The following is a 10,658-nucleotide window of genomic DNA, read 5'->3' as shown; positions in this document are numbered from 1 at the left end:
GAATGCTGAAGCAGAGCCACAGAGCAGAAAGGCAAACGAGGGTTCAGCACGGCTCATCAAACTTGGGACCAAATTAGAGCAGTCAGCAGCATTATTCCAACATCCTTTTAAATCCATATTCCATTAATATTCCATTCCTATTCATGTTATATTCATATAACTCCAAATCACAGCTGAAGTGTCCTTCATTTTAGTGGCAGCGCCACTCTCCTGAATCCATTAAATTTGGGAAGGAGCAGGAAAGGGAAAACGCCCCCCTGGGTGTTGTTATCACCAAGGAAAACACTGCTTTGAGAGGAGATCAAACCAATCAAGGGAAATAGCAAATATCCTTCTTCCAGTAAGTGAAAAATCTTATGGTTCGGGAAACATCCCATGATTATGAAGTGTCACCTCTCTCCTTCCTGCAGGAATATCCACCCCAGCTCCTTCTGAAAGCTGCCTCCAGGGATTCCGTCCATTAAAATAATATCAACTCAGCATTGATTTTGCTTGTGACGTTTGAGGAGAATTTGCCACGTGGAAAACGTCGCGTGGGTCCTTCCCTGTGCCACTCCCGGCAAGGCACAACCTGGAGCAAGGAAAGGTTCTCCACGGAAAAGGTAAAACAACAAATCCGAGCACAACCCCCTCGTTCTGCTGCAGGAGTTGTGTGATCCCACAAGATTCCCTCTTTCCATGAAAAATGGAAAGATTCTCCTCTTCTTTTCCATCAATTCCAAGTTTAGGTGGGATACTGGGAAGGAATTCCTGACTGGGAGGGTGGGGAGGCCCTGGAATGGATTTCCCACAGAAGCTGTGATCCAAAGGAATTCCAACAGAATTTGGATGCTTTCTCAGCCTGGAAAGTCCTCACTGGACTCACACTGGGAGGCTTGAGGGTGATTTGGTGATCCCTGAGCTGCGCTGGTGGATTGGGAATGGTTGGGAATTTCCTCTGCTCCAGGACTTCACATTGATGTATTATTATTGTGGAAAACGTTATCAGGATCCTTTGAGAAAAGTGGGAATGAGGTGGTGTTTTGGATTGGCAGAATGGGGGAAAGTTTGAGAGGACTTTGGGATTCATTTCAGCTGGAATGGGAAGAGTTGGGAGATGGAGATTTGTGGAGCTGGAAATGGGAATGATTCCATGGAGAGAGATAAGGGATGGAGGGACAGGATAGAGGGAATGGCTTCCCATTTCCAGAGAGCAGGGATGGATGGGAGATTGGGAATTGGGAATTCCTGGCTGAGAGGAGCTGGGATGGATTTTCCAGGGAAGTTGTGGCTGCTTCTGGACTCTGGAATTGTCCAAGGTTAGGTTGGAGCAGTCTGGGATAGGGAAGGTGTGGATTCCAGGGGTGGAACTGGATGTGCTTTAAAGTTCCTTCCATCCCAAAACATTCCAGGATTCCATTCCAGGATCCCTTGGCACAGCTCTTCCCTGGTTCAAAGTTTCCCACACACAGAGATTTGGTCAAGTTCTTGTTGGAAAACAGGGAATTAAACTCTGGTCAACATCAGAACTCGGATCCTGGAATGGATTCCCTTAATCTGAACATTTCCAAGATCTTCCTGATTCATGGAATGTGCAGGATTCCTTAAAACTGAATTAAAATGAAAAATTTCCTTTTTTTTTTCGGAAATAGGAGATCCATTATGGACCTGCTAGAAAATGCAGGATGGATTTGCCACGAATCAAATCCTTCTCCCCTCCTGCAGCCTTGAGCTTTCCCCCTCAAAATTAATTAGCAGGAGTGAAGCCCCCATGAACTTCGTGCAGTTCTGCAGCAGAACAAGGAGGAAATAATGGGATTTTCTGAAGAAAGAGGAGATTTAAAGTAATTGCAGGCACTTGCTACTCTCAGAATTCACTTTTCCCATATTATCCCAGCTCTTAATTCTCCTAAACTGCAAATGGAATGACCAGGAATCACTGAGGTATTGCCATGGGAATGCACTGCCCTCATCAATGCAGAATTTGGAGCATTTTACTGCAGCTAATTTGGGATTTGGGGCTATTTTTCCAGCTGGAGGTGAGGCCCAGTCCACAAATAAATGGATTATTGAAACAGGTTTTTTTTTTTTTTTTATTTCTTCTCTAAGTGAGTTTTTCTTTGGGGAAATTCAAATGCTACACAAATAGCTTCAATTAAACAAATATTCCATTTATGGAGAAATCTTTCATTTTGGCTCCAACCTGAGCCAAGTTCCAGGTGCCTAAGAGAGGAAACTTCCAGGTGTGATGCTGACCAGATTTCAAACCAGTTGTGCCATCCTGGATCACTCCACATCACTCCTAAATATTTCCCACCTGTTGCCCATGGGAATATTTATTGGGCACCTTCCTCTGAGCTGATCCTGAGCTGAACTTTCCCATCCAACAGCACAAAGTCGCCTTTTATCCCATTGGGGCTGATTTTTCCATGTCGCTCAATATTCCTGCCTCTCCTGGTGTTTGTGGAGCTCCATGATTGATGGCACTGCCATCCCAAGGCTCCCAGATAATCAAATCCCACTGCTGCTTCCCAACACCGCTGCCACAAAATTAGGCCTGACCTAATTTTTGACACTACAAAGCTTAGCAGTGCTGGGTATATTGGGTTTGGGCTGTCCTAATGCTGTTTTTCCAGGAACAGATGGATTTATGGCTTTCTTCCCACCCTTTACAACTCCTCGCACTGCTGGTTATTGTTCCTGCTGCTGGGCAAGTGTAAAAACTGCTGGAGTTCAGAGAGGGATCAGGAAAAGGCCAGGAGAGCTCCTCAGAAATGGATTTGGGCTGAGAATATAAAATCATGGAATGGTTCTCAAGGGAAACTTGAAGATTATCCCATCCCACCGCTGTACTCCAGTCACTGATTCTGAGTGTGGGAGTAAATGAAATCCTTCTTGCACAGGGATCCCAGAAATTCCCATTATTCCAGGACTTTTCCAATGTTTCAGGCCATGGCTGGGGCAGTTTCTGGCCATTCCCTGGTGCTGGGAATTCATGGATGTGCCTCATTCTGTGTGAGATTCTGACTCGTGGTGATTGGGAGAATCCGGTGATTGGGAGAATCCACTGATTGGGAAAATCCATTGATTGGGAAAATCCACTGATCCTTTCCCATCTGTGCATATGCCCAAAAAAATCATGGAATGGTTTGGGTTGGAACGAGACTTAAATCCCACCCAGTGCCACCCCTGCCATGGCAGGGACACCTCCCACTGTCCCAGGGTGCCCCAATGTCCAGCCTGGCCTGGGACACTGCCAGGGATCCAGGGGCAGCCACAGCTGCTCTGGCAATTCCAGCCCAGCCAGGAATTCCCAATTCCCAATCTCCCATCCATCCCTGCCCTCTGGCACTGGGAGCCATTCCCTGGCTCCTGTCCCTCCATGCCTTGTCCCCAGTCCCTCTCCAGCTCATTTCCTTTGGAAGAACTGGGATCCTGAATTTCTCCATGCCTGGCAAATCAGGAGTCTCCCACTCAAACTGGGGCTGTCTCACCCTCAGTTCATTGCAGGAGCACAAGTACAGAAAATCCTCTGCAAAAACAATTTTTTAGGGAAGTCAGAGAAGGAAATACTTCCTAAAAACACGGGAATTTGGTTTCTAGCTTGCTTTAACGATTCAACACCTCCCTGCTTGCTTTTCATCAGCTTTAATTTGTCCTTAATAATTTATCCTGCAGCCCAAAGCAACCCTGCTGACATTAAAATCCTTTCGTGTCCTGGAACTGTCCAGGTTGGAAAAACCCTCTGAGCCCATCAAACCCAACCATTCCCAGCACTGCCAAGGCCACCACTGCCCCGTGTCCCCAGGTGCCACATCCACAGGAATTTTAAATCCCTCCAGGAATGGGGACTCTACCCCTGTCCTGGCCAGCTGTGCCAGGGCTGGACAACCCTTTCCATTAAAAAATTCCTACAAATATCCAAATCAAACCTCCCCTGCCACAGCTTGAGTTAATTTCCTCTCGTTCTACCACTTGTTCCTGGGAAGAAGCCACCAATCCCCGCTGGGGTAAAATCCCATTTCAGGACATTGTGGGAGTAAAGCAAACATCAGGAACCCCCTTTTCCTGCTCCACACTCATTCCCTGTGGGAATGCTGCCTCTTTTTCCTCCAGCTGAGCCCCAGACACGTCCCTGCAATGCCAATTCCTGCCATTTCCACGGGAGCAAAGGTCTCCCAAAGATCCGTGTGTCCCTGCCCAGGCAGACAATTAGGGATAATTCCCTCTGTGCTTCTGCAGGGATTTATTTCCTGATTTAACTCCTGCTCTTTCTTTCTTTCTCTCATCCAGAGTTCAGCTCCAGGAGAGGAGCTGCTCTTCTCCATGCCTGGTGCCATGAGTGGATTTATGGATTTTGGCCACCACGGTTTTCCACCCAAAAGAAATCCAGGGATAACAGGGGCATCCTCACTTCCACCAGCACCATGTGTGGAACACTCTTGGCCAATAACCTTGGAATTCAAAATTTAATTGCCTGGAGCATCAGCACTGAGAAAATATCCCTCTGATGTGGGAATTCCAGGCAGGGTTTCAGAGGAATTTTAGGATTTTTGTGCTGTTTTTAAGCTCAGTATTGGCTTTAAGTGAGAATAAAGTCATTGAGAGACCCTGCCTTGCAATTTTTATTTCTGCTTAAAAGCCTGAAACTGTGATTTTTTTTCAGCTTTTTGTGCTTAAATAACAACCTGGGAAATTGGTGCTTTTGAATTTCCCAGCCCCTTATTCCAGCATTTCCAGAGAATGACGCTTGGTTAACTCACAACGTTCCAGGTTGATCTATCCCTTACACCCAACAAAAAAAGGGCATTTTCCATTTTTTCCCCATTGATTCAGTGGGAATTACAGAGATGAGCACAGAGGGAACCCTTCCCACACTCCACTCCCTCCCTGGAGTGCTCCTGGAGCCGTTTGCATCCCACAGATTGCCGGCTGTGGGATCAAGGAATCTGCTAAAATAAGGAATTGTCAACAAGGGAGGCCTTAATTGCAGCAACACTTTGTTGTTCCTGGCATCACAAAACTGACAACGGTGCCAGACCCTTTTCAGCACCATCACAGGCTGGCAGCAAACACATCTCACTTATTTGGGAGCACACAAAAAATGTGGAATTTCCCCCCCACTGGAAAAGACAGAGAGGGGTGAAAATCACGCATGTTAAAAATCACCTTGTCAAAACAACTCCTGAATCCTAAATGATTTACACAGGTTGGTAAAATTACTTTTAGAAATGCATTTTTAACTCATTTATTTCTTAAATTTCAATTTAATTTTTAACTAATTTAATTTTTTTTTCCTTTGCAGGAAGTGCTGGTAGAGCAGTTCCTGGCAGGCAGCAGCGAGGACATGGATTTATCCTGAAGGAAAAACCACATATATAAAATGAGGATGAAGGGAAACGCTCCCAAGGTGTGCCAGAGGAGATTTAGGTGGGATATTGGGAAGGAATTCCGGCTGGGAGGGTGGGGAGAGGCTGGGATGGAATTCCCAGAGCAGCTGTGGCTGCCCCTGGATCCCATGAAGAGCCCAAGGCCAGGTTGGACAATGGGGCTTGGAGCAGCCTGGGATGGTGGAAGCTTGGAAAATTCACCTGGATTATCCTCTCAATCCAATAATTTCCAGACTTAGCATGAGTTCAAGACAAATATTCATGGAATCATAAAGGTTGGAAAATTTCATCCAACCTTGTCCCCAGCACTGCCAAGACCACCACTGCCCCATGTCCCCAGGTGCCACATCCACAGGGATTTGAAATTCCTCCAGGCATGGGGACTGGGCTCTGTTGTGCGTGGCCTGGACAACCCTTTTAGGAGAAGAAATTTTCCCAGATATCCAATCTAAACCTCACAGAATCCCTGAGGCTGGAAAAGAGCTCCAAGTTCAGAGTCCCAGCTGTGCCCAATGCCCACCTTGTCCCCAGCCCAGAGCTCTGAGTGCCACCTCCAGGGGACACCTGCAGGGATGGGCACTGCAACCCTCCCTGGGCAGTGCCAAGGCCTGAGCCCCCTTTCCATGGGGCAATTCCTGGTGTGCCCAGCCTGAGCTGCCCTGGCCCAGCCTGAGGCCGTTCCCTCTGCTCCTGTCCCTGTTCCCTGGAGCAGAGCCCGACCCCCCCGGCTGTGCCCTCCTGGCAGGAGCTGTGCAGAGCCACAAGGGCCCCTGAGCCTCCTTTGCTCCAGGCTGAGCCCCTTCCAGCTCCCTCAGGGATTCTCCAGCCCCTTCCCAGCTCCCTCAGCCTCTCCTCCCATGTTTTACCCCCAGCAGCCCAGGAAAAGCCCTAAAAATAAAATTTTGGAGGGTGTCCCAAAGCAGGAGGAAGTGCTGCAGGTGCTACAAAACCCCCCATGCAAATTCCAGCAATCACCCTGAGAAAAACCTGTCCTGGTTCAGCTCCGGAACAAAAATTCCACTGACTATGGAATGTAGCTCAGTTTAGTCTGCCGCCTGGAAGAAGCACAGTTTAATATTAAAGAGGAAATTTAAAACACTGAACAGTTCCACGAATGCAAATCAAGAAGGAAATGCCACTTTGGAATGTTAAACGAAAATAAACAGCTTTTTAAACAACAATTTGCAGTTCTTGGGAGCCAGCACAGATCTGTCCCGAGAAAAACAAGGAAAACAAATCTCTTTTCAGGGAATAAAATGATTTCTTGAATTAAAGCCGTGTTTCCTGTAACTTCAATGTCTCACACCTCGTTCTCACATCTTTGTTGTCAAACACCGGCTGGAGCAGGAGCAGCTGAATGACTGGAATGTGTTCCCTTTCTAAAGCTGGGAATTTATTGCATGGATTTTGTGTTTTCCAGGCTCCATCAAAATTTATTTATGGGAATGGATCTTAAAGCTCATCCCATTCCACTTGCAGGGACACCTCCCACTGTCCCAGGCTGCTCCAAGCTTCTCCAGCCTGGCCTCAGACACTTCCAGAGATCCAGGGAAATCCACAGCTTCCCTGGGAATTCCATCCCAGGGTTTTACCACTCTTCCAGCCAGGAATTCCCAATTCCCAACATCCCATCTAACCCTTCCTTCCACCTCTCCTCCTCTTCAGCTCCAGGCATGCTTCATGAGGGCAACCACAGAGTGCTTTAAGTGCCACATCTGGCGCTTAAAATGTCATTCCAAGATATTCCCACCACTGGAAAATCTGATTTGCCTTAAAAACTCCCATTTCCTTCAGGCCCTGGCATTGGGAAAAGAACTGGGGGCTCTGTCAGCCTCCAGCAGAATCTTTTCCTCCTGTGGAGAAATTCTGAAGCACAAAGCTTGGAACACCTGAGAGCTTTTTCAGGGAAATTCCACATTTTCATAGCAAAAATCATCCCATTCCCAAATTTTGGCCAACTCAGGGCAGATAACCAGAGGTTTTCCTTCATTTTAGTAAATCCCAGGCTGTGCAGGGCCAGGAAAGAGCAGCAGAGGAGCTGAGGGGACAGAGATCCTGAGGGGTCCTTGCTGCTTCCATTATTTCTGCGCCAACTTCCCTCACAACCAAGAGCAGATCATTGGACCAACTCCCCCAGACTGCTGGGAAAAATTCCACCAGGAATTATGGAGAGGTTTAGCCCAGTTTCCGGGGAGCTGCTGCAGATGATCAAAGCTCTCCTGGCGGTGGGAACTGGTAACATCCCTCAGTCCATCCCCGCCCTCTCCCTTTCCCAGTTCTTTGATGGATACCAGCTCCCATGGCAATATTTCTCCTGGATCACTCCTTTGTGTCCAACCATTGGAAATGGAAACAATTCCAGGAGATTTGTGGGGCTGAGCAATTATTGAGGTTCCTCCATCACTGGAGAGTATCAATGTTAATTAGGAATTGGATTGACTCAGAGTCCAGCAGATGCAGAAATCAGCTCCCTGTGGATCTGATTCCTTGGGAATCCAAACCAACAGCTCAGTATTGATGTGAACAACTCCAGAGCCTCTCACCCCTCAGCATTCCATGATTTGTTTGGACAGACATCAATGAGCAATCAACAAATCAATAAAAATTAATGAGGAGAATTAATAAACTCCCACCCGGGTACTCAGACACTGCCAGGTCAGGTGTTATTGTGTACATGATTTCCCAGCCCTTTTCCGAAGGCTCCAATCCTATTAACAGAGGGCAATTAGCCATTAACTTCCATTAGGGAGTCGCTCCTTCCGCGCAAAATTTGTGGGAGTGGGAAAAGGACCTCACATTTACCAGCCAAAATCCATCAGCCAGCTCTGCACAGCAGCAGCAATCCCACACCTGATCCCTGTCCAGCAGCACTGGCTTCCCAAGGGCTGGGAATGGTGGAGAGGAGCTGCCAGCTCCTCTTGTGTGGCGTTTGCTGGGTCCCCAGGACAAAGGAGGAGTTGAGAATCTGACTCTATGTTTGTAGAAGAATAATAAATAATAAAGAATAATAACTAATAAATAATAATAAATAATAAAGAATATTATCCTTAGAAGAACAATAAATAATAGAAGAATAATATAATACCATACCATATAGTATAGTATAGTATAGTATAGTATAGTATAGTATATTATAGTATATTATAGTATAGTATATTATAGTATATTATATTATAGTATATTATAGTATATTATATTATAGTATATTATAGTATAGTATATATTATAGTATAGTATATATTATACATTGCATTACATTACGCTACACTAAAACTATACTAAAGAATAGAGAGAGGAGACTTACAGAAGGTTTAACAAGATACTAATTAAAACCTCGTGACTAATTAAAACCTCGTGACTCTCTCTTCCAGAGTCTCAACACAGCCGGACCATGATTGGTCATTAAATTAAAACAATTCACCTGTTGGACAAACAATCTCCAAACCACATTCCAAAGCAGCAAAACACAGGAGAAGCAAATGAGATAATTATTGTTTTCATTTCTCTCTAAGGCTTCTCAGCTTCCCAGGAGAAAAATCCTGGCAAAGAGATTTTTCAGAAAATGTGACAGTGACACTCATGGATACACCCAGGGATGCAAGGGAAATGTCATCCACAATATCTCAGCTTTTCCATGAAAAATCTCTGCTCTGCTGGAATCACCAGCTCAGCATATTCATAAAGCATCAGCACCAAGATTTGGGAATAAAAGGAGGAAGATAAAGGGGGAAAAACGAGTGTATTCCTTCCATCCTTCCCTATTATCATCAAAACCCTCTGGAATGGAGAATACAGAGATTTGCTGGATGGGATTTTTTAATCCTCAATTTCCAACAAGGAGCTCCACATCCTCAGTTTCCATTAAGGAATTCCTCAATTCCCAACAGGAGTCAAGGCAGTGGATGAAGGCACAGAGGGGGATTCTCCTTCATGCCTGGCTGCCTTTGGACCTCCCAGCATCTCCGCTCTTCTCCAGAGCTCCTGTCCTTTGGTCATTTCAGACCCCAAGCTTCCCTTATCCTTCCATGTGGGAGCAAATCCATTCAAAAACAGCAGGGAAAAGAAGTGGCAGAAAGAAGAAAAAACCCAAAAAACAGTGTTCCAAAATTATCTTTGTCATCTAAAAATCACAGAATCATTAAAGCAGGAAAAGACCAGAAGAGTCCAGCACCACCACTGTGGTCACCGCTCATCCATGTTCTAAGGAGCCACATCCACAGGTTTTCCTTGGACACCTACAGGGATGGGCACTCCAAACCTCCCTTCCCAGCTCTTCAGGGATTCTCCAGCCCCTTCCCAGCTCCTCAGGGATTCTCCAGCCCCCTCCCAGCTCCCTCAGCCTCTCCTGGGGCTCCACACCCTTCCCAGCTCCGTTCCCTTCTAAAATCCTCAAGTTCTGAACTTAATTTTAAATCTCATACATGGTGATTAACCTTCGGATTTGTCAGATTGCTGATTTGTTTTAAATCAGCTTTGGGAATGATCTCAAAATGTTTCTCATTTTTTAATTGGAATTGAAAACACTTCCAGCAGATGAGTAATGAGGAAGTGGCATCTGCCTGCCTGGAATTCTCACTGAGGAACACGGATACAGCAAGTCCCCTCAAAGGACACCAGAATTAGATTCCAGCCCTATCCAGATCTCCATCCTGAATTAGATTCTGGCCCTTTCCAGATCTCCATCCTGAATTAGATTCCAGCCTTTTCCAGATCTCCATCCTGAATTAGATTCCGGCCTTTTCCAGATCTCCATCCTGAATTAGATTCTGGCCCTTTCCAGATCTCCATCCTGAATTAGATTCCGGCCTTTTCCAGATCTCCATCCTGAATTAGATTCTGGCCCTTTCCAGATCTCCATCCTGAATTAGATTCCGGCCTTTTCCAGATCTCCATCCTGATCACTGATTTTTCCACCAAAATAAAGAAGAAATCCCTTTGTATTTTCCTATCAACACAGGTATCACCACCTGGAAATAATTCGTAGAGTCATTTCCACGTAGAGCAGATCCTGGTGGCACTCAGGGTATTCCCAATCCCACTTCCCTCTTTAAATCCATCCCAAAATGTTTTTCCACGTGCACAATGCCTTGACTTTATGAGTTTAATGGGGTTTTTTTTGCATTTTCCCCCAGGCAAAGCAACAAATTCCTGGTACAGATCTGACTTCAAGGCCCAGGCAAGGGAAGAACTTCACACAAGGAAGATGAAGCCACAGAGGATTAAACGTTTAAGGCTGAGCTTTGGGACAGGATCCTCCACTGGAGGAATCCAGCAGCATCCAAGAACTTT

Source organism: Geospiza fortis, unplaced genomic scaffold (genome assembly GCF_000277835.1).
Source record: "Geospiza fortis unplaced genomic scaffold, GeoFor_1.0 scaffold23, whole genome shotgun sequence".
Classification (NCBI taxonomy): domain Eukaryota; kingdom Metazoa; phylum Chordata; class Aves; order Passeriformes; family Thraupidae; genus Geospiza; species Geospiza fortis.
Note: the sequence above shows the minus strand (reverse complement) of the source record.